This window comes from Varanus komodoensis, unplaced genomic scaffold (genome assembly GCF_004798865.1).
Source record: "Varanus komodoensis strain SLA01 unplaced genomic scaffold, ASM479886v1 scaffold5, whole genome shotgun sequence".
NCBI classification, from domain to species: Eukaryota; Metazoa; Chordata; class Lepidosauria; order Squamata; family Varanidae; genus Varanus; species Varanus komodoensis.
The window spans coordinates 54,284,843-54,309,317 of NW_025336087.1; positions in this window are offsets into that span (position 1 = coordinate 54,284,843).

Consider the following 24,475-nt stretch of genomic DNA (forward strand, 5'->3'; position numbering starts at 1 on the left):
TTAATGCAGGGTGTATTCTTGCTTTTGCAACTATATGCACATGTTTGCAGGTTGACACCAAGAGAGACTTGACTTGAGTCATTACAATCATTTGCGTGTATCATTTCCCTACTGATCTGCTATAAATCTATTTTGATATCTCAGACATATTGACTTTATTCATTTATTTATTTACATATATTTATAGGCCGCCTATAATTGCTGGGGTCTTCCTAGGTAGCTTACAATGTGTTACAATTTATCATGTGTGACAATAGTTAAGTACATTCCAAGAATATTCTAAGCCATTCTGTATCAACTTTCGCAGACCCCAGCTAAACAATGGTCAATGGCACTGCATATCTAGTACTTTTTTGAACTAATATATATAATATGTAGATAACAATGCAAATAGATATACTGTGGCAGTAAGTACAAACATGGCCTGTCTTTATATTATTCATGGAACAACTGCTGACTGCCATAACAGACATGAAGTGTCTTCAATAAACTGAAGTATTCATGCTAATTCTTATAAAGTCACACTGGAATCAATCCTTTCCAAACAAAGGGGGACTGCATCCTTAAATTAAATTTCCTTCTTTTTTTAACAGGACACTCTAGGATTTTTAGTTTTAGAGATGAGATTTTGCAGGTTCTTCAGTGAGCCCCAAGTCATGCGAAGCGTCAACTTAAGTGCCTGTTTTTGCTCCCATGCCATGTAATCTGTTGCATTGTCTAAGGTATTATGTTCTCTTACAGCTTTGCCTCCAGCCACACAGTTTCTCTTGGTCTTTTAGCCACCATTCTCTTTCCCTGAAGGTTAGGGGATGCTAAAACTCAGGACACCATGAGTTTCTGCCTCCATTTTTGTTAGGAAGAATTGCTTGAAATAGGAGTGAAATGGGGGTAGGGAAAAATAGAAATGGGAGTATGGAAACCAACACGGAGGATGAAAAAAAAGAGAAAAGTGGAGGCAGATGGGAAGTGAGATATATGAAACAAATTGGCAAGTGAAAGGAAGGGATACCTGCATTTATTAATGACATGCATAGGTTTTCTCTTGACAAGAAGCTGAATCTGTTTAAAATGAATTATATCATTACAATATCATTGCAATTTGCAAGCAGAACTGAGCAAGCTTCCAAATCTAACATTTCAGTAAGCTCGAGTAGTTATTTTGATGGTTTTACTTTTGATTCAACTTGTGTAAAATGAGCTATGCCAAAGACTAGTTGTCAGAATTACGAATATAAGATTTTAAAGTATATGATATATACTACATGTACTTGTATATCAAAGTTTGCTATAGTATTGCCCCTGTTTTCACAGTTGTAGCCACTTGTAGTGGAAGACAACTGGGCTTGAAAAATCAAAGGTACATGGCATTTAAACCAACGGTGTGGTACTTGGGCTAGCAAGATTGTATCTCTTTAAAAACGTAACTTGGAGGGTAAGGTTGTTGTTTCTCCTTTCATGCATTCCCATGTGTGTATGTGTGTGAGAGAGAGCAAGACTGAGACTGAACTTAAAAGGAAAGCTGTTTTAATTAAAATCAAGATTGCAACTTTTCAATCAAAGAACCTTTTCTGGCAATGTCCATGTATTTTGAAAAAAAAAATACAGTTTCTTCATGTATAAAATACTTATGGCACAGAAGTGGCATAATTCATAATAACCTTGCTTTATGCTGCATGTGTGGATCTAGAACTGCCTTACCCCTTAAACAGATGGTTAGAAGGTATTTTTCTTTTTGTTCTGCTCTTGTTGCTTTTTTTTCAAATTATACTGGAGACCTGTGTAAAGTACTCAAGGTACAGGTCTGGGTCTTAAATTTATAATTTCCTATACCAGATGCTTCATTTTAGAATTCTCTCCCCACTTCCTACTTTATGTTTAATGATATATATACTCCACTAGTGTTGAAAAAATTCAGTAATCCAAAACTACTGTAACATGTATTAAATCTACTGTATTGATATATGAATAATTTTGCAAGTCGTTGATTTTAGAGATACAGTGGTATACAACAAAGAAGCAATTTCTAAGTATTGAAAGAGGTGTTCTTTTTAGACTAGACACACAAAGTTAAATATTCTCCTTTGAAATCACCTATGTAAGTACTGAATATCATGTAAGATAATTGTAGATTATTTCTATGCAGTACTATAAAATTTATGAAATCCTTCACCTCACTAACTACAATCTAATTGTTCCTTTGCTTTATTATCAAACATGGCAAATAACCTTTGTGGAAGTTGGTATTGTTAAATTTCAAAGCATGTAATTCAGGTAGTTTCCAGAGCAACAATATTTTTACATGTTTCATAGAAATATAGTGACCATGGATATGAAAATATTACAGCACCATAATGTTTTCTCTTGTTGTCATATTAATTGTGCCAGTCCCATAATATTAAATGTGAGAAGAAATATATTTGGATGTACTCTATCCATATATGACTTTTCCATAAAAATAAGAGAAGCCACATATGACTGGATTGTATCATTTATGTCTTTGCAGTTAAAAGCCTTGTTATTTGTTCAAGAGTGTTGAGTTTGAATTTTTTAAGCAGCTGTCCTTGACTCAACGTTGTATATGATGTAACAGTTTTTGAAATTATGAATATTCAAGGAAAGTTAATGTCATGGCATCATCATATCCAAAGAAAAAAAGTCAAATATTCCAACAGATACAGCCAAGTCCTCCCATTCACTTCCATAAGCTCTTTGTTACAAAAAGATGCATTGCTGTGAGTATTCACAGTTTTGTTCAGGTAATACATTTGAAAAGGAAAGAAATAAGAAATTGCCCCTTAAATAATTCAGAGGTAGGATGAGGGACTGCATTGCTGGAAATTCTATATTCTAAGTACTTTCCAGAAGTATACAGGCCTCCTTGCAGGAATTTCATCATTCAGACCATACCACCAGTTCCCACTAGGGAAATCTGTCTAAGCAGCTCCTAATCAAGATATTATATGCAGAACAGAAGGTCCAACCTTTTCTAGGTGCCATCTTGAACACTGAACCATTTAAAACTATCCCTAGGAGGTCCAATGAAGAAAAGCAAAAAAGAAATACTGCCATCCATATGGATAAACTTGTAAGAAGCAACTTCAGAACTTCCATCTGTTTGGCCTTCCTTCAGTGTTGCAACTGCCGAATCGCAGCAGGGAAAAAGTCAGTCACACTCTTATACACATACACACACACACACACACACACCCATGTGCTGCCTTAAAGCTACCTTACATCCTTGGTACCTGTTAGGAACAAGAAGATCCCTAACTCATTTTCTGGTAGGATATGTATCCTCTGCTTCATTCTCCCTGCTAGGTGGAGGGTTCAGAAGGATCTTATTTTTGCCTGTTGAGTGGCTAAGGGGAAGCACTTGGCCTACAGATGGTCTCAGTCATGCCAACTGCATTGCCATGCCAGTATCAGGTGCCTAGGTCTTTCACTTAAGGAGAGACCTGCAGCTAATTGCCAAAGGGAGGTTTCTGTCTCTGGGCCTGAGTAAGATGGAGTCATAATTGTCTGACTTAGTGGGCCACTCCAAACTAGCCATAACACCCTGGGCCAGAGGAGCTGCACCCATATTCTAGTAATAAACTGATGAATAAACTCTTGGTTTCATTTTCATGATATGGCTTTAAAGCCACTTTATAATGAATTCAGTTAAATAGTTTTCCCCAGTGAAATGAACATACAACCACCTGACTAAGAGATACAGTTAATAGGTAATGAAAGTAACAACATAGGTTTTGTAATGTTCTATATTTCTCTTCCATAGAATTCACCTTGCTATATTCATTAAGGAATGTTCTGCTATATTTCAGTGTGATGGAAGTCATCTTTGGTCAGTTTAATCTTTCTATCATTATTCTAACAATACAATGCATCACTTTGTTCTATATATTCATTTATATTTTTGCCATTATATTGAGCTGTATTACTTACTAATTTTAGCAAAAAAGCAGAATACAAATAACCCAATGAATTAAATAATTTATTGTTCCCTTCATTCCACCCAAAGTCACCTTTCACAGATCTTTTATTACTTTATACTTACTTTGGTTCCACTTTTTAATCAAGGTGAGGTAGACCTGCCACACGTTTACTCATTTTCATGCCATAAGTGTCTACATTTTGTTATACATCCTTTTAGATTAGGTATTTCATGTCTTGATTAATATCCAAGCATCTCTGAATCCTTTAATGTTGGATGGTAACAACTTTATTATAGATCCTCTTCTCTAGGAAACTAAGGCAAACCTATGTATTACAAAGTGACTAGGACAGATATTGTGTGACTTCTACTAACAAAGAAGCTGAGCATCCTTGCTTTACAACATGGATTTTTCATCTTGGGTAATTTTCCTCTTTTAATTATATACAGCTGCCTTTTAATTATATTCTGTCCATCAGCTATCTATCTGTCTGTCTATCATTAATCCCATGTGCTTAACCTAATTTCCTGATGCAGTGTCGTCAATAAGTTGAAACACAGGTGCTCCAAAAATCAACACTTGTACTATGGGGAAGGAGAATGTTGGTAAAATCTTTGAGAAAGGGAGCTGGTGATTAACTTTTATAAGGTGTTTTTAAAAACTTTTTAAAAAGCTCTATGCCCGCTCTTAGCAATGTAAGCCTTTGTGCAACCTCATGACCATGTTGCACTTCCTGGAATACTATTGAATGGCATGGCAGGATGAGTCTTTAAAGTGCCCCTTGGACACCTGACAGAAGTCAGGTGACACCACAGTTCTTTCACCCCTCTATATTCAGAGGGATAAATGTTTCACCTCACTTATGCTGGAATTGCTAGGAGAAGATTGGGTGAAATGTTTGGTGTAGCTCTGATTTAAAGTTTCTTAAGTACTCATTGACACAAACTTCTGAGTTTATGGGATTTTTTTGGTGAGTCCATACTGATTTTGTTCAACTACCATCGTGTATGAAACCCTGGGCTGGAATAGAATAGAATAGAACAGGAGTTGGATACCCACCTGGCTGTAACACCTTTCCACTCTAACTCAAGTGCGCTCAAATTGCAAGGATCAGCTTTTTGTCCTTAAATGAGACCACTCAAAAAGCTTTTTGCTTTTGTGTTAAGTGCAGATAGCAACCTGGCTGCATCTCAATGCACATGAAAACATCCAGAGTCTATATAACATTGTGTGCCTAGGAGAAAATATTGATTTCAGTTGATAACTGGCAATGAAAAATTCAAATTATCAGAGGTAATTCATTAACCAATAAATAAAGATGAAGAATCTGGTAAGAAGAAATGTGTGAACTCTCTTGAACAAGTGAACATTTTTTATCCCCTCACCCCCTCAAAAAAAGAGCGTAGAAGAAGTGAAACAGAAACAAAGGACATATCGTGTGACAACACCTCATTACAAGTAAGGTCAGCTTTTCAAAACTATCAAGGAATAGCTGCATAGGCAGCTCAGATTTCAGTGAGTACAATGAAAGTATACATGGCCAAACAGTAACACATAAAAATGTCATCAGTTATTTTATCTATTTATTGACTGGGGTAAATCATGGCTCAGGAGCCCATAGTTGTACAGGATCGATATATTTTACTATGATAGGATACATGAAATCATACCATAGTAATTAGAATGACTTTCTTCCCGTAGGGTGAATTTCACACAGCAAAGACAAACTGAAAGAAGAGGTGCTGGGAATACTATCCATTGACATTTGTCAAAGATACATTAAAAATAATATGAACCTAGATTCAGGTTGTCTGTTTACAGAACAATTCATAAAGTCAGACAGTATATGGGGGAGAGTAGTCCTTTACCCAGAATTGTATATTAGATGGTGTTATGTGATTTAGATAAGCTGAAGTAATATAACTGGGGAGAAAGCGTTTTAGAACCAGTTTTTGAATAACTGACCCCCTACAGCCAAACTCATAAGGAACTTGGATAGCACATTGAGGGTTTTATGTTTGTTTTTGGTTAAGAAGGATTGTCCAGGACATTTTAATTATCCATTTTAGTAAACTAACTCATTAGTCTGATAGCTCTGGGGCATATTAAATGGACAGCAAGAATATGGAAAAAGCATGTTCCTGCTTATATGTTACCAAAAATGTTAGCACAGATTGCAATATCTGAAACTAGTGCACACACGTAATCATTTTCTTTCTCTCTTACCTACACACTGACAGATTCATTTTTGATAGTACTACTGCAATTTCCCCTCTGATCTTTTTGTGAGGGAAACTATAAGCAGTCACCCAGTTATGGACATCAGAGTTACGAACAACTCACATCAATAAACAAACTGCCATAAAGCCTATCAATTTAAAACATTACTGCAGAAAAACATTGTCACCATAGTGAAAGAAAAAGTGAAAGGGGAGAGGAGACCTCCAAAGCATCACTATATAGAGAGAGGGTAGACAGAGAGGTCTCCAAGGCACACCTTACTGCTCTGTCCACGCAGAGAGGAAAATCACTTTAACATTTCCTTGCTGCAAAGAGACGGCAACTGCTGAATTTAAGAGGTGAGGGTGAGTAAGATGTATTAACAGTTTTTCCACTTTTCACAGGTCCTACATCCCAACCCTGGCAAATGTGGAGGGCTCGCTATGCATGATCCGACTTACATGCAAATTCACCTTAAAGGCAAATTTGTTTTCTCAGGAATGGAACTTGTTTGTACAGGGAATGACCGTATATACAAAAATATTTTGATTAAAATATTTTAGAAACTGAAGGAAGTATAATTTTGTGCATGATCCCATGCTGCTTCAAACTCAAAATTACTCTCTAGAACTAAGTCTCCCAGTGGAGATTTTTAGTTTAGCAGCTATAAGGAATTTGCTGGTGCATCTAACCCAATTCATGGCTATGCCTTGGCTCTTCCAATTCCAGAGGAACCCACATAGTAATCCTATCAGTCCCTCCCCCCCCCCAAAAAAAAAGAGATGGCAATGATTATGGACAGAAGCCACTACCGGAAGCTACCACCATAAGGCCTTACGTTCCCAAGAGAAAAGATGCATGTCCAGTTTAAGGGTGTCCGGAATTCTAGAATACCTTGCTGTCCTACCCATCATATAGCATGAAAAAGGGCAGCAAGACATCCTATAGATCCCAGTTTCTAACCTGAGTGGCACAGGTGCAACTACTCTTTAGGCCTACGTAACAACATGTTTCTAGACACCATTCTTGTTCCTGCAATGGTGATCTTGCACTACCATAGGTCTCCTGTCCTAGACAGATTGTTCCTCTATCTTATGCAAAACCTCAGGAAACCTCAAGACAGCAGGAAAGAATCGTTCAGTCCACCTCAAAAGCTTATGTACTCCATTGATGTGCCAGTAGCAGGGAAAAAAAGGATTTGATAGATTTAATCAATGAAATCTCTAGCTCTAGAACCTCTGATTGGGTCCTAATGATAATATTCCCATCTTAGCAGGAAGGATCTGTCCTCCTATTCAGTATTTCTGTTAGACAGAGAAGGCAGGACCTACCAACAGGAGAATAAGAGATGATGCTGATGCTGACATTAGCTGAGTTCTTCTGATAAACACTGTGTGAGTGACTATCTGATCCTGCCAACATATTATGAATTATATTCCATATTAAAAATACCTTTCCATAGATAAAGTCACATGCATACTGGTTGCTCAGTCAAACATAGAGGTGACTGTCATGGTAACCTCATTTTCCCCCTCGATCTTCTAAAATCAACCCAGACAAGACGGAGGTCCTGTTGGTTGGCGGATCGGGTTTCGGAGAGGGTGGATTTGACCTGGTCATGAATGGTGCAACACTCCCTCTTAGGGATAAGGTCCGCAGCTTAGGAGTACTCCTCGACCCGGAGCTTTCTTTGGAAGCTCAGGTGACAGCGGTAGCGAGGAACGCCTTCCTTCAGCTTCGGCTGATTAATCAGCTGCGCCCCTACCTGGAGTACGACTGCCTGGCGACAGTGACACACGCGCTGGTGACTTCCCGCCTAGACTTCTGTAACGCGCTTTACGTGGGGCTTCCCCTGAAGACAGTCCGAACACTTCAATTGGTGCAAAATAGAGCTGCCAGGTTGCTGACGGGGATGGGGCGTTATGCACACATGACTCCAGTCCTCCGTCAGCTTCACTGGCTTCCCATTGAAGCCCGGGCCCAATTCAAGGTGTTGATTATGACCTACAAAGCCCTAAACGGCTTGGGTCCTGGCTACCTGAACGAGCGCTTACGTCCGTATATGCCCGACCGCCCTTTGAGATCTGCGGGAGAGTCCCTTCTCCGGGAACCCTCCATGAAAGAAATTAGGAGAGTAAGTACCCGGAGGAGGGCTTTCTCTGCGGTGGCGCCCAACCTATGGAATTCACTCCCCGTCGTTACTGGTTTTTCGGCGCCAGGTAAAGACCTTTTTATTTAAACATCATTTCAATTGTTAAAACATATGATCTGGCCAGGGCAACTTCTTCTTCCTTCTCTTTCTCCTCCTATAATTTTATACTGATAATTTTAATTTTGTATTTGTAAATCAATGTATCTTTTGTATTTTTATATTTAATGGTAATTTATTATGTACTATTGTATTTCAATGTATTTTATCATGTTGTAAGCCGCCCCGAGGTTTCGGCAAGGGGCGGCATAGAAATGCTATAATAATAATAATAATAATAATAATAATAATAATAATAATAATAATAATAATAATAAGTTCTGTCTTACATTGGCAAGATCATTTACAGTGCTCATATAGCACTTTAAGCGTAAGAAGTAGCAGCAAATAGGAATAAGACTTTGCAGCAAAAAAAAAAAAAAAGTTCATGCACCCAAACACATTTCAACTTTGCTTGAGTATATATTTTCCTTAGTCCATATTTTCAGCATAGAGCTATGCGCATGTCTCACATCTGTTTGTTTAAATGAATGAAAAGGCTTTCTCCCCACTTGCGGAAAGGCTAATGTTCCATTGTGTGGTATCATCAGTGCTGCTGCAACATCAGGACTAGTTTAAGAAAGAAGCTGCATCCATCATTCCTAAAAAAATATATACAGTATGAGTAACTAGAAGACAACCCAACCGTCCCTGCACATGAGGAGGCCTCCAGAAATACCTGCTAGTCGAACTTGGGAAGAAAAAAAACACACAGCAATAAAGTACTAAGGATACCTGTCCAAATAAGATGGACAAGGGCAATTTGTTAATTGTCAGATCTAAAGCAGTTCATTTACAGGACATGCTGTAGAATAAAGTAAGATTTGGGACCTTCGATTTTTGAAAAGAAAAAAATTAAAAAATGTCTTCTTTTTTCTCCTCTCCTCTTTTCTCTGAAAGATTTTATTTATTTATTTTTACTTGTATTATACTACTTCTAGGTAACTTAGTAGCCTTAAATCTCTATAAGTCCTCCATTTTAGGCTACCTTTAATGGCAGAGCCCTCTCAAGGCAACATTCAAGATAAAAACCATGCCAGTCTGACACAATAAAATTCAATAGATATTCATTAAGCATTCAATCAGAAACAAAGATGACTGATTTAAAAACAACAACAATAAAAGCAGGCCAATGTACGGAAAGGCCAGTGAAAGCAGGTAAGACTAATTCCTTTGATATTTTAAAATGATCCTCTGGCAGGAAATACAGTAGTATTTTCTCTGGATTGCGAGGGTGCTTTCAGTATCTCAGTTATAAGGTAAATTTGGGAGGTAGGAGAAGCAGAGACCTGCAGTTATCACATTGAGTAGCTGCTGTAGCTTGATCCAAGCAAATATTGTTCTCTTTGATGTAAATAGAGGTTTTAATGGTTCCTTTCCAGCCTGTTCCTGTTAGTTTTGATGGGCAATTAAAGTGAAGATTTGTGCTGACTATAGTGCTAATAAGGCAAATTATGCTTTTCTTCCTACCCTGCTTATGAAAGCCATGAGAAATATTAGCATTCTGAATTGGAGAGTGATTTGAATAGTGTTTAGAGTAATTGGTACTATATATGTACTTTTTATTTTTCAGCTTTGATGTAGACAGAATATTGTAGATACCACTTAGAACATGATTAAAGTAGGTTAGAGATACAAAACTGAACCCTCCAAAGGCCACGACCATGGATCAAAGAGTTTATCTCAAAGTAATGTATTGGGGTTCTGGAAATTCACCATCAGGAAGAGACACTCATCTATATGCTACCTTTCAGCTCATTACTGTAGAGGGCTGCCCTGTAAATAGGCAAATTATAATTCTGAATTTTTAATTATATTTTCTCTCATTTCAATTCACATTAAGTTTTATTTGTATTCCAAGCATTACATGTGCACATAATATCTGGGGCCATTTTAAATATATAGCTGTTTTCAGCATAAAGTTGGTTATTCATGTACGTGTATCTTCTGTATTTGCCCTGTTTTCCATTAAAATGTTTCAGGCAGGGGTCTCAAACTCGCGGCCTGCGGGCCAATTGCCGGGATGGGCGAGGCACGGGGGAAGGGCCCTGCGGCCTTCAAAGCGCCGGCGGCGCCCAGGCCGGCCTCCGGGAGCGACGTGGGATGAGCGGCCCACCACCATCCACCGCTCGATGACGCCCAGCTTCACCCAGACTCTACTTCCAGCAGCCCTCAGTTAAGTTGAGTTTGAGATCCCTGGTTTAAGGCGTATAAAGATCTTATATTGTAACTGCCTGATGATAAGAACAAGTAGGGAAGCCCTCTTCTTTAATTCAAAGGAAGGTATACTCCACATACACATTCATTAACCTGAAAGCAGAATTGGACAATGGCTCGGTATTCTGTCTCTAGCAACAGACAATTTTCAGATGATTCACAAAAAGAAGCAGTGCTATGCTCATCAAAAGAACTCCACTGTGTTACAGAGAGGGGACATTTCACCTTTACCCCATCTTCTGATTAACTCTTGTCTAAAAAATTAAATTAAAATAAACTTGTAATTTTATTCTAGTTATCCCAACAGGAAATCATAATCTAACAAAACACTAATCAAAACTTGGATAAAAGTCATGCACTTTCTACATTAGAAGAGATCTCATATAGTAAATATTGAGGTGCAATGTGCAACCTAAGTGAATCAATTCTACTGAAAACGATGGTATCTCTGTATGCAGATAAATACTTAGACCAGCCCAATACAACAGGTTAGGCCTTGTGAATAGAAACTGCCACTGTGACCCTGCAAGTCCCTGTTGCAGTAGAGTCCTAAACAATGGCTTTGGAGAAATATCGACAATTCCTACACATGATATAATGAGAGTAAATAATGAAAAGGAAAGAACCTTAAGCTCCTCCATATAATAAAACTTCTTTAATTCTCTTTTTACAATTGAAATTCTACAATGGATTGTATTTCCGTCTGACCCACCAATAATTTTACTTCACTGCATCAACCATATTCAACCAGAATGGCCTTACTTTACTGTTTCTTGTTTCTCTCTCTCTACTGGGAGACAACTAAATGCCACCTTTCTCCCACCCCACAAAAAAAAAAACGAAAACAAAGCCCCTGAATAATGTCTCTTGCACCCTGCATTTTTATGACTCCAAAAGTCTTCTTGTTCCATACTATTCTCAGAGTGAGTTAACCTTCTACTTGACTACTTCTGTTATTTAATGTGTAGGGTGGTTGATGTACGATGGATATTTAATAAATTGAAAATTAATATTGTGTCTTATCACATAGGTATTAGATTGAATAATGTGTTTACGAATTTATCTTATTTTATGTTTAGAAATGCATATATGTTCTTTCTTCAAAGCTATTTTCTATTTTTATAGTTATATGTATGCAACAAGTGTATACTCTCACAAGCTGAGATCACCATCACATTATTTTGGAAGAGTATGATCTTTGTTGTGATGGTTCCTAAGGTTATACTTCAAGCTACCAACGTGGTATTATCGTTATAACACAGTGATAGTAATGGAAAAATACATTTTGGAATATTTAAAGATAAACACTATAATAACATTTTCATGAGGAATGTTATCATCACAGTCATTTTACTTGCAATATGTAAATGAAACTACACAGCTTCCCCAATAATGGAAAGGTCCTTCACTAGAAATGAGTAATACTAAATGTAGCACACCATCAGCAATGATTTTAAAACTGATCCGCTGTATGACATTATTTACTGGGTTATGCTCATGAAGCAAAATAATTTCCTGGCTCTGTTTAGCCATATGGCTAGTGTCAGCATGAAGAGAATGAATATGAATTTTCAATCAATATTTCAATATGAGATATTTATGCAGGAGTAGAAAATATATTTATGCAGCACAACTGATATCAGCCATCAATAGAGAAAATTTTGCTTCTTAGGAAACAGAGTAGCACAATGAAGTACACACACTTAAAGTTTGTTGTTAATTGTGAAGAGAGGGAAAATTGAAACTTTAGTGGAAAATGAATTTTCCATTATTGTTTTTCTTTCATTTCTAGCAAAGCACATAAAAATTTTTGTACTGCATATAGTTAAGAAAGAGTCAGCCACATTAAGGCCATTACCTACACTAATATAACTGATAGATGTCTATATACCCTACAAATATTAAGAACACATCCAGAAATTTGTATTTGCTCAAAAATAGCATTTATTATTAGTGCGTCTCTTATTTTCTCAATTGTCTGGTCAGTGGTTGTTGTTTGTGAGCTGCAGAGAGTGTAACTGATAATATATGATTTATTAACTCAGTTTTTCAACACTACTCACCTTGTCTGACAGCACAGAAGGGCTCTCTCTCTCTCTTTATAGAAAGGAACTGATTTTTTTTCTTCAATAAAAGTGGCGGTAGTTGAACTGTGACTGAGGATTCCCTCTGCTGACCCATCTGATTTGTAGATTTTTAAGACATCCTTCAACTTGCCATTCTGGGGCCAAGGTTATTAAGCAGTTGATTACTCTGAGCATTTCTGGATGTAGCTGATTTTTGAACACATTTAAGTCTGGCTTGTAGCTTTTGGGGGATAGATTAAGAATTGTCCTAGTATCTCTGATTATCTGTATGTGTTACAGCACTGCAGAAAGATGACTCATGTGAAGGTGCTTTCATGTGAAGGATGCTCTGTTGTGTTATCCAAACCCTGTCATGATATTTCAGTGTAGTATGCTTGGCTTTTAGAAAGCACAATAAAAAACAATGGTCTGTTCTGCGGTTTCTATGCTTCACCATGGTTTCTCGAGTTGCCTGAACCCTGCATCATGGTTTCCATGGCCCTCATATGCAGCTACTACAGATTCTCCTGGAAAGAGTGGCAGCTACAAAAGATGCTCTATCCATCAAGTTTGGGACTGAACTTCAACAGCACAAGAACTGAGCTGGGACAATGGAAACAATTGTAGCCTAGAAACCACTTGATCATCAGTCTGGTACATCTAGACAAACCAATCTTTTGAAGTACAACTCTTTTACTAAAACAGGTAACAGAGCAATATGGACTCTAAATGGCTTGTGCCTTTGCTGATATATCGCACCTCACTAGCTAAGATTCTTTGGGGATAATCTTCTGAAGTCTGCTTCTGTAAGATTAATGTCAACTACCCAGATGACTTTTTCAGTGGTTCACCCCAAGCTGTAGAATGGTCTGCCGGGAGAGATGTGTCTGATTTCTCAAATTTCCATCTTTAAGAGAGAATTATAAATGCAACAGGCCTTCCCAGATTTGTTCTCATGTCGGTATATTTAATGTGTTGTGTTAGTCAATATCACTCACTGTTGAACCTATGAGAATGGGACAATATATAGATATTAAGATAATAAACAGTCTTCTATCAAAGTTGAAAGAGAACCATCTGTGGACATAAAGAGTTGAATCCTAACTGGAAACTTTCCCTCTGTCCATCCCTTTCAGTGAACTTTTGACTCCACTCTCAGGGTGACTATTGCTGCTTGAGAGCAAGAAGGTGGAAACCCAGGGACCCCCTAACTGGACAGCTCATTCTCCCCATCACCTGGCTCAAGAATTGGGTATTATTACACATGTTCTCCCTTCTATCTTGAAAGCCCTTCCACCCTCCCAAGCAGGCCAGTTCTCACACTTTAAGAAACTTCACTAAGTGACCATGAAACTTGAAAGTCTTCATCCTACCCCTACTATTTAACTTCCTCAAAATCAGACAATTCTATCTGACAGTCTGTAATGAGCAAGAATGAAGTCCACTCTCTACACCATGGAGACTATGTAAGGTTGCTTGCCATGATGTGTGTACCCAGCTCATATTTTCAGACAGTATTTTCTATTAGATCCTTTGGGTTCATCTTTATGAGTTCAAAGCATCAAACTACATGTTTTATTTGTAAGACGGGATGCAGCTGACCCCTTCTCTGTTTACTTGAAATTGAGCATATAGAATCCCAGTCTGGATGAGAACTACTGTATGGCAGCAGTGGGTTGAAACCTCTCCTGCCAGCTGCTTTCACCCTGAAAGATGAAATTTCCCCTGCACAGAAACTGAGCAAAAGGTGAAAAAGGCAATAATGGCACCAATTAAAGGTTTATATATTATGGATTGTGGAGGCTGAAAAAGACTAGAAAGTTTAAATTTCATCTCACCACATGCGCAGAAGACGGAGATTCTAAATTTTTTAAGTCAAAGAAAAACAAATGAGCAAACATGCCTGAGGGCTCTTGTTGCATGCTGTGTAATTACACACTGTGTAATTACATACAGTTAGGCCTGGGCTCTGTTTTGTGGGTATTCCAGGGTTGTTCAGAGGGTTGTTCCAAAAGAGAAAGTTGGGGCTTTTGTTTCACCAGCTCAGAATTCTAGACCCTTCTGCAGCTACCGAAATGCTCTTTTCCTCTCACGTTCTGGCCCTTGTGCATCTCCCCACTACCTGCTTCCAGACATGTGAACCCCTGGTAGTGGAAATAGAATAGCAAAGACAGGCAGCATAAACTCCCCATCTGTGGAATATGTTTCCAATAAAGATCCCCCAGGCTTCTTCTCCTTTCTCATTCAGAAACCAATGGAAAAGATTTCTTTTCCATCACTATTTTGGTGAATGATTTGTTTTTATAATGGTTTATCATATTAGTTTTATTGGCGCTACTTCCATGCAATCATTTTAGCTTCCAGCCAATTTTATTCATTGTTTTAAATTGATTTTTAAACATTGATTGTTTAAAATGGCTTGATTAAGTGAATGTTTGATTTTTGAGACAGAACAATTTCTATTGTTCTAGTTTTACTGCTTTATCATGCACTGTCTATATTGAATTGTTTAATGTAATGTAAGCCGCCCTGAGAGCCTTACGGCTGTGGGGTGTGGCAGACAAGTGCAGTAGTAACAATTCCTGTTTCCCCTTTGTCTAAAGCCATTAGGATTTTCCTGCTCGCTCGCTCGCCTCAGCTGGGAGAAGAGGAAGGTGCATACAGTTGTTAAGGAGAACTATGCCAGCATTCAACTTGCCTTTTAAAGGGGTGGGGCAAATTAGATAATTCCAGAAGTATTCAATTTAAACCAGCTCCTTTTCATTCTGATTCAAATGAGACGTGTTCTAATTTTCATATTCAGAGTATACCACGGCTAATCACATCTGTCAACTTCAACCACAAAAGCCGTTTCTTGGACACTTTGATGAAAAGCTGGGTAATTCATTTTACTGGAAAAAATAGAACTGATCAGTAAAAGAATAAATTGTATCCTTAATGCATGGCCAGATCACTGGATTACTGCTAATGTATTATTAGTCAAGCAGAATCTCCTTTTCAAAAAGTCTTGCAGTCCATGTCATAAACTGATTAAAAATCAGTGAAGAAATACTTTCTACTTTTCTTGTATATTAATGAGAAGCATTTCATCCCAGAAATCTTTGAACAAGGAACCCTTAACTTCCCAAAACTGGAATAGAATAGGGCAGCGGTTATATGCCATTCTTTTCTCCCCAGCCCCATAAATATTTATATAGCAGACATGAGATTATACATATTTAACATGGAAAGATTTGAATATATTATAGTGATTTCCTCCCAACATCCTCTAATTTTCCATTCTTTAGCAATATTGCACCATACCGTACTATACTGGAACTACACTGATTCTTTCCCATTCAGGTTGCACTGAATTGTGGCAATTACTACCTTGGGGTTCACTGTATGTGTTCTAGACCAATACAAAGAGTCTGTACACAAATACAGGTTAGTTAACATTAGAGCCCTGTAACCAGTTACCTGGAAGTAAGAGCCATTGAATCATAAGGACAGCACAGACTTAAGATTGTGCTGCAGACAAATTTGCCAAGGAATGTTCCCATAAAGGATCACAGCTAATCGTCTGTCATCTGAAGTGAAAATCAGGATGAGGGAGTGGGAAGGGATGAACCTTGGTTGATACCAGATCAGAAATAACTTATACCAAACACATATGAGGAAAATGAGGACTGCAGCAATTACACCTGTCTTCTCATTCATCCCTACTTCCATTCAGGTTTCAGTGACTCGATCTGTAGCCCCATCTCTAGAAGGCATGCATGGTTGAAGGCCCCGGAGATTTCTACAGTGATGAAAACCTATGTCAACTTTTATGGCGTGTGTGTGTGTGTGAACTCCAGCTTTTCAATACCAAAAGAAATTGGGGGTTATGGCCACAGCCTCTGCTTACGTTTTGATGCGCAGGTTACATTTGGGTCAGGGACCAGACATGACTGCCTGTGCAGTACAGCCATTGCAGCTGAGATTATGAGGTTGTCCCTGTGAGGAGGATCCCACAGCACCTCTACTGAGGAGGCTTGCCTGCCTTGCACCTTATTGCCCTAGGGAGACATGTACAGGCAAAGCTCATGGACTTGGCTGGTGTATGGAAGTGCTCCTATATGTGCTGGCAGAATTAGGCCGCTCCATTATATGCTGCACACTATCTTCATGGAACAATGAGAAGTATGCAATGGAGAATCCCACTCATACCTCCATTCAGAGAGATCACTGGAGATTGGTCTCCTATGAATGAGGGAAGGGCCTGGGAGGGGAGGGAGTACTCTCCCCTAAACACTGCAAACCCCAAGGATTTGGCAAAGTAGCTAGTGAGTCAATAGAAATGTGTGCATGTATAAAATATGGGATATAATGCTAGTACCACACCATGTTTAACAATTTTAAAAACTATTTCTGACTCCTGCTTATCTATGTGAAACGGCTGACCATTTAGCATGGACTTGTGTCCCCTAAAGACAAATGAGCAAAAACCAACGAACACTTCTCTGCTTGATTTTTAATTTTAAAGAGTTTTTATAAGCAATAAAACAACTTTATAAGCAATAAAACAACTGTTTAGTTTGATATCACTAAACAGTATAGATGATTCTTATTATCCCTACACTTTAAATAATGTTAAATTAGTCTAAACTAGGAAAAGCCTAGCTTTGAGACAGTTTAAAACTGCTAGTGTTAAAACAACACCTTCTTCCTAGGTCAAGTGTTAGCTTCTAATAAAAGGAGAGAAGGTTTAAATGCTCTGAACACCACACTTACTTTTGCTTGAGTATTTTGTTCACATTTCTAGCATCTCTTCTGCATATACAAATGGAGTTTAACAGCGACCCATCATGCCTTAGGTCTCATTGGGATGCTTGAAAGCTGTCAAATCTTATCTACATGTAAACAAGCTGTCTCATACAGAATTGACTCTAATATGGTGCTGCACTTAGTTCAAGTGTCAGGCAAAAAAATCTCCCCTTTCTGAGCAAAACTGACACTTTTGCAAACATAATATCTGCTGCCAGAGCAGAAAGCATGTCCAGCTAGAGAATTGACAAAGTAAGAGTGATGAGACAATGTGTACGAATAGGAAATCAGTACAACGCAGTATATAAAAGTGACAAGGCTTCACTGCAGAAGACACCCCCATAACCCTTTTAGTCACAGGGGATACAGATGTGATTACCTCCACTTGACTCTCTATCACTGGAGGAAAGCCAAGTTTTACCTACCAGCACTGAAACAGTAAACTGTGTCTACTGATTAAACTGTATTTCTGATTGGATAGTTCCTGTGACATGAATAGTGATGAGGAAAAATATACATGCCTACCACAGTTCTGTTTTGAGTATGTTCTTAAAGGCTATTTTTTAAATAGTTAAAATGTAATTCAGTAATGAGAACTCTCCTCTGCCCATTGCTTGGTAAGCAATGAGGCAGCTTTGTCTTAAAGCAGTGGGTAGACAGTAGTTGCTCTACCATTCAAGAATACCTTCTTTTTTCCCAGTTCTCTTGGTCTCAAATGAACTAAAACAGCAGTCATGTCATTTCATTTGTACTGGGGAGAGGGGCAGGGAAAATGATTTTAACAGGAAAACATGCTTTCTTGAAACCTGCACTGTGCCCACCCATCTCGGTTATATTTCTGTAGCTATCAAGTTTTACATACAAAGCAGGGATAGTGTTGTATAAGGGTGTTCCCAGTCCTACACAGCAAGGCTGGACTGGATCAGGATCTACTGATACATCTCTGGATCATCTGCAGCAGAGCTGAAAGCATTTCTGACTCTGTTTAACAATAGCAACATGTCTAAGAATAGAAGTGAAGCAGGATGTTGCACTTGATGGTCTCATAGGCTCCTTCCACTCTATTTCTATTCTGTTCCATCCCATCTCATCCCAAGTTGTATTGCTAAAAGGAATAAAATCAGAGTAGCCAGGAGTGTTTTCCTGTGTAGCTGAAGTATTCAAAGCAATTTTCTAGGCTTAGAATTCTTCTCTTCTAAGGGATGTCTTAATTATTTATTTTTATTTATTTAAAACATTTTTATGCCGTCCTTTACAACAATGTCTCAGGATGGCTTACAACATTAAAACAATAATAAAACATCAGTAAATAGAGCAATAAATAAAAATAATAAATAGCAAGAAAAATACAATCAGATAAAATTAAATAGGAAAAGAAAAAACAACTGTTAACTTCTAAAATCATTAATTCTAAAACAATGTTCGAATAAAAAGGTTTTCACCCAGCGCTGAAAACAATATAAGCTCCGCACCAGATGAACCTCGCTGGGGAGCGCATTCCACAATCTGGGTGTCGCCGCAGAGAAGACCCTACTCCAAGTAATCATTCTCTTCACCTCCTTCAGGGAGGGTTCCCAAAGCAGGGCCTCTCCTGCAGATCTTAAGGGGCATGAAGGCATATAAGGAAGAAGTTCCTTCAAGTATCCTGGTCCAAAGCTGTTTAGGGCTTTATAGGTTAATACCAACAGCTTGAATTGGGCCTGGACTTCAAATGGAAGCCAGTGGAGCTGACAGAGGACCGGCATTATATGAGAATAACGGCCAGTCCCTGTCAGTAACCTGGCAGCTCTACTTTGTACCAGTTGAAGTATCCAGACTATTTTCAAGGGCAGCCCCACGTAGAGTGTGTTACACTAATCCATTCGGAAAGTTGCCAGGGCATGTATCACCGTTGCTAGGCAGTGCTCGTCCAGGTAAGGACATAGTTGATGGACCAGCCAAAGCTGGAGGAAGGCACTCCTTGCCACCGCCACCACCTGGATCTCCAGCGACAGCTCAGGATCAAGAAGCACTTCTAAGTTGTGGTCCCTGTCCTTTAGAGGGAGTGCAACCCCATCCAGAACAGAATCAAAGTCACTTACCTGAAAGCTCAAACCACCCACCAACAGGACTTCCATCTTGTCTGGATGGAGGCTCAGTTTACTGGCCCTCATCCAGCCTATTACCTCGTCTAGGCACCAGTTCAGTACAGCCACTGCCTCACCTGGACTAGATGTAAACGAGAGGTAGAGAATCATCAGCGTATTGATGATTCTGCATCTCAAACCACCTGATGACCTCTCCCAGTGGTTTCGTGTTGATGTTGAACATGAACAAAATAGAGCCCTGCAGAACTTCAGGGCAAAGCTGCCATGGTGCAGAGCTATAGTCCTCCAGCAGCACCATCTGGAATCAGCTGGCCAGGTAAGAGTAGAACCACTGCCACGCAGAGCCTCCAACTCCCAACCTGACCAGCCTATCCAGAAGGATATTGAAAGCCACTGAGAGATCCAGGAGAACCAACAGGGATGCACTTGCCCTGTCCCTCTCCCTGCACAGGTCATCATACAGGACAACCAAGGCAGATGCAGTACCATAACCGGGTTGTCCCACCACCACCTGCTCCAGCACCTTGCCCAAGAATGGGATATTGGCCACCAGTCTATAATTGGCGGCCATCTCTGGATCCAGGGACACCTTCTTTAGGATAGGTTGGATCACCACTTGCTTTAACGGGGCAGGGACCCAGCCCTCCTTCAGTTGAGGCATTGATAACCTCTTGGACGCAGGGACCATTCCCGTGACTGGCTTTTGTAAGTAGCCAAGAAGGGCAAGGGTCCAGTAACAAGGTGGTAAGGAGTACCATCCCAAGCACCTTGTCCACTTCCTCAGGTCTTAGAATGTCCAGGTGGTGGATCTCAGGTTCTAGTAAAAAAACAAGGTAAATTAAATAAAACTGTTGTCTGTCTATCCCCTTCTATATCAATATTCAGATGTATTAAAGCATGGAATGCCTTTCAAGAGACAGACTCTTAATTTACACTCCACATAAGTTTATGTCCCAACAAAAGCACAAGTCGTAAAACTTCTTCATGTTTTGGTGCAGAAGATAAAGAGAGCTACCCCACCTCCAGGATTTTTTCCCTCAATCATTTTAATGTGCTGCTTTCTTCTTCATATGTAGAAATATAAGCACACCCAACTCTAAATGAGACAAGCACCTGCTTCCTAATAACTAACAGTCAGAAAAATTATTTTTAAGCATCCACAGTTTTATGTGTTCTCTGACATTTTCTCCAGGCTATCCATAGTCAGTCCTACTTTAGTGAACTAAAAGGTAATTCATACTTAGTACTTGTTAGAACCTAATAAGACCAATGATTCCATAACATTGAGTATTTACTAGGTATTTAATTCATTTATATTTAATTTTTTCTATCTATTAGATATTTGGAAGTACATATATTCTGAGCTAATGCAAGGCATCGAAGTAGATGAACACGACATGTTCACGATCACTAGAATATGGTATCTCATCACTTGTGCAATTCCTGCTTGAGTTTATGATCAATAATCATTTTTCATAAACAAGAAATGTGTACAAATTGACCAGTGATCACATGGGAGATCTGAGCAAATCCCACCAAATATGCACAGATTTCCTCCATGAACTAAAGAGGAGTGCATCTAAGGAAATTTGTACAAGTTAGGAAATCAGAACAAAGCAACTGCAAAGGACAAGTTTGCATGTTTTGCAAGCAAAATAAAAATTTTAATATATCCCTGAGAAGAAGGGAAGGGCACTAAAATTAGGGTAACATCATGTGAAAGTTCACCCTGTCTATCGCTGTATATAATTGTTAGTTTTCCCTGGTCAGTGCATGAAGCATGGAAATCATGGAATGACTAATTTATTACAACAAGCCTCTAGAACAGCCACCAACTTCTTCCGTTACATCATAGTTCTATTTTTATTGCCAGCTCTATATATCTTTAGGTGGCATAAATCACATTCTGTAATATACTATTTGGACTCTGTGCACAGAAACTAATTCATATGGGAGCCCAGAGTCACTCACTCACTCACTCACTCATTCATTGTCATTTTAAGAACCGAATTTCAGCCTAAACCTCGCCCTCACATTGTCACACTCGATTTTAAGGCTCTGCATGTACACAGTTCTATACATGTAATTTCACTCTCCAAAGCAGGGTTATTACAATTTAAAACAACATTTAAAGCAAAAGCCTTAGATCTCAAAAAGTCCTCGTCTCCATTTTCCCCTGAGTTTTATCAGCTATGACAGTCAACTCATTTTAAGTGAGAGGCTCTGATGGGATCAGGCTTTTAGTAATGGGAAATACACTGAATGTCTGGAAGTTGGTGGGAGTTGCCAATGCAGAGCACATCTCTAGATTAAATGCTAAATGTAGTAGACAGCTTGCTTTTAGGGAGTTGGTACCTTTCAGCAGTCACAATTAAACTGTTCTCCTTGAACCTTTGTATTTGTAAGATAGCTATTCCTAGTGGCACAACTCAAGGAAACAGCAGGGGATCCATGTCTGGATCTTCTGTGGCATTTCTGAATGGCAAGCGGAGCTGTGGGGACCTTCACTCCACATCAGGTCTACAGCACTGCAGCGGGCCCTGCAAGGCAAGTATCAGCTTTGGGAGGGAGAGTCCAACCAGGAAATGGGGCGAGGGTGAACAAAGCCAAGCCATCTTTCCCCAACACTATGGCCTTGGCCTCAACAACCTGCCCCCATGTGTGCCTTTTACGTAGAGAAATGCCTCATGAGAAGTATACAGAGGAGCATGCACGGTGTACTAAAATCAATAAATATGACTTCTGCAGAAAAGAAAAGAAACTCTGCAGCCTGTGCACTTTATGCAAATTGATTTCTCGAAAGTACAAGAAGCTATGCAATTCTGAATTCACCAAAAAAGTATGGGAAGCACCAGAAAAATGGCTCAAATGCTACTGCTAAAATTTGTCCATTTCTACCTGCTCAATATTCTAGTCTCTAGATGTAGGACCCTCCAAAAGTGAAATGGCACACAATCACTGCAGGGGTGGCATTATCTGATCACATGGAGCTTAGTTTTCCTGCCTGTGCATGCAAGTCACAAGCTTCCTAAGTTGCATAATTACTCATAGCAGGCATGGATTGTTAGGTTCTCCAAATTCAACAAGAGTGGCTGCTTGGGGTGGGTTACAAGCCACCCTGAAACCAATGGCTGGGTAGTTTGTAAACCACCCCTGCCACTACCCTCACTGGGTTTGGATGTGTCTTGATGATCCACTCCAAGTGATAGAAATAGTGTTAAATAAGCAGTTTATGGACAGCATAGACAGGGAGGGAAGATAAGGCACCATGACTTATGCAAGTCTGGTCTATAACAATAGACAAAACCAATAGATGGGTTTGACAAAGCCCAAGTCACAGGCAGTGCAAGCTATGGCTTGAAAACCTACACTGAACTACGGCCAGGCATGCTCAATTCAGTATGTTCTATATGTTTCATTAGCTCATAGTCAAGATCATTTCACTAGCATTTTATATTCAGACTTCTGAGAAGAAAGCCATTTGCTTCACTATTAGTTAAACAACAAAATATAGCCCAGAAGAGTTCTGAAACCATGTATTAAACAGAACATAGCTCTCAGCTCTCCTCCCTCACAGAAATTAGGTGACTATCTTGAAGGATTCTGGGTTTGACAATCCTATTTACATAGCCAGTAAGAAAAGAAGTCCCTCCAGAACCTCCAAAAGGCCACCATCAGCACTTTACCCTCCCAATCCACAGAAATAAGCTCTTGACTTCTGAGGCTTTGAAAAGTGACAGTGAGAGCTTTACAAGAACTGTTCGATCTTTTTCAGGCACTTGCTGCAAATTCGACCCTTTTCAAGGTCAAACAATGGGATGTTCATGCACCCTTCATTCAGACCACACATAAAACTATTAAAATGATCACCCTCTAATAAATGTTGGCAGAGTGAATCAGAGTGAAGCTTCATTAGTGCACATACTGCAGAAATGGGCAGTGGTGGCCTCCTGGGCAGACACTGTTAACTTTGTCTGAAATATAGCATCCCTGTTTAACGATGTCAACGCATCACTGAATTGCATTCCCACTTCCCACTATAAGGTTTGTTGATTTGTGTTTTTGTTTTGTTTGCTTTGCTTTGTTCTCTCTCTTTTTTCCTTATATGTGCTTGCAGTTCAACTGTTGTTTTTTGTATTCTCAATAGTTTTTACTGATGCTTGGTGTGTGTTGTTGTTGTTTTTTTGAAAGATTGTAAAATCAAATGAAAATATAAATATTAAAAATATGGCTGCTTTAATGGATAAATTGAAACAAAATAAAAATCTGTCATTGTATCCTGTTTACATGGCCTTATTGTTGCACATCAACCCTTTCCTCAGCACATTATGAATGTACTCATGGGATGGGATATCAGAAGCTGGGAACATGGAGCAAACCAGACTTACAATGCATAGTTCCTAACTTGTAAAAGAATAAATTAAGAGAGCATTATTAGTATTTCAGACCTTTCATAATAACCCCTTAGACTGAAATAATGTATCTATTTGTGTATCCTCGCTTATGTACTAAAAAGCCATCAGGATAATGCACAATAATTTCAAATAATAAAACATTAACAATAAAGCAAGGGGATTAAAATGTAAAATTTTAAAACATGAAAACAGTTTATAAAAAAAACTAAATTAGCATACGCTTTTCATGACAAAAGACTATTGAAAAGAGAGAAATTTAAACATCTACAGAATCATGCTGTGAGACCCAAGTGAATAACAAGCAAGGTGATGCTGGACCATGTTCTGAGCTTTTGCATTTCTGACTTAGTCTAACTCAAAACCCATTCATGTTAGGGGGTCTAAGTGAAGGAGGAGAAACGCTGGTTAGAACTGTTTCTCTTCTACCTCCGGTAGAAACAAAGATGAACACAGACAAATGTAACCATGCTCCTCACTTACAGAGGAATCCATTATCTTGTTC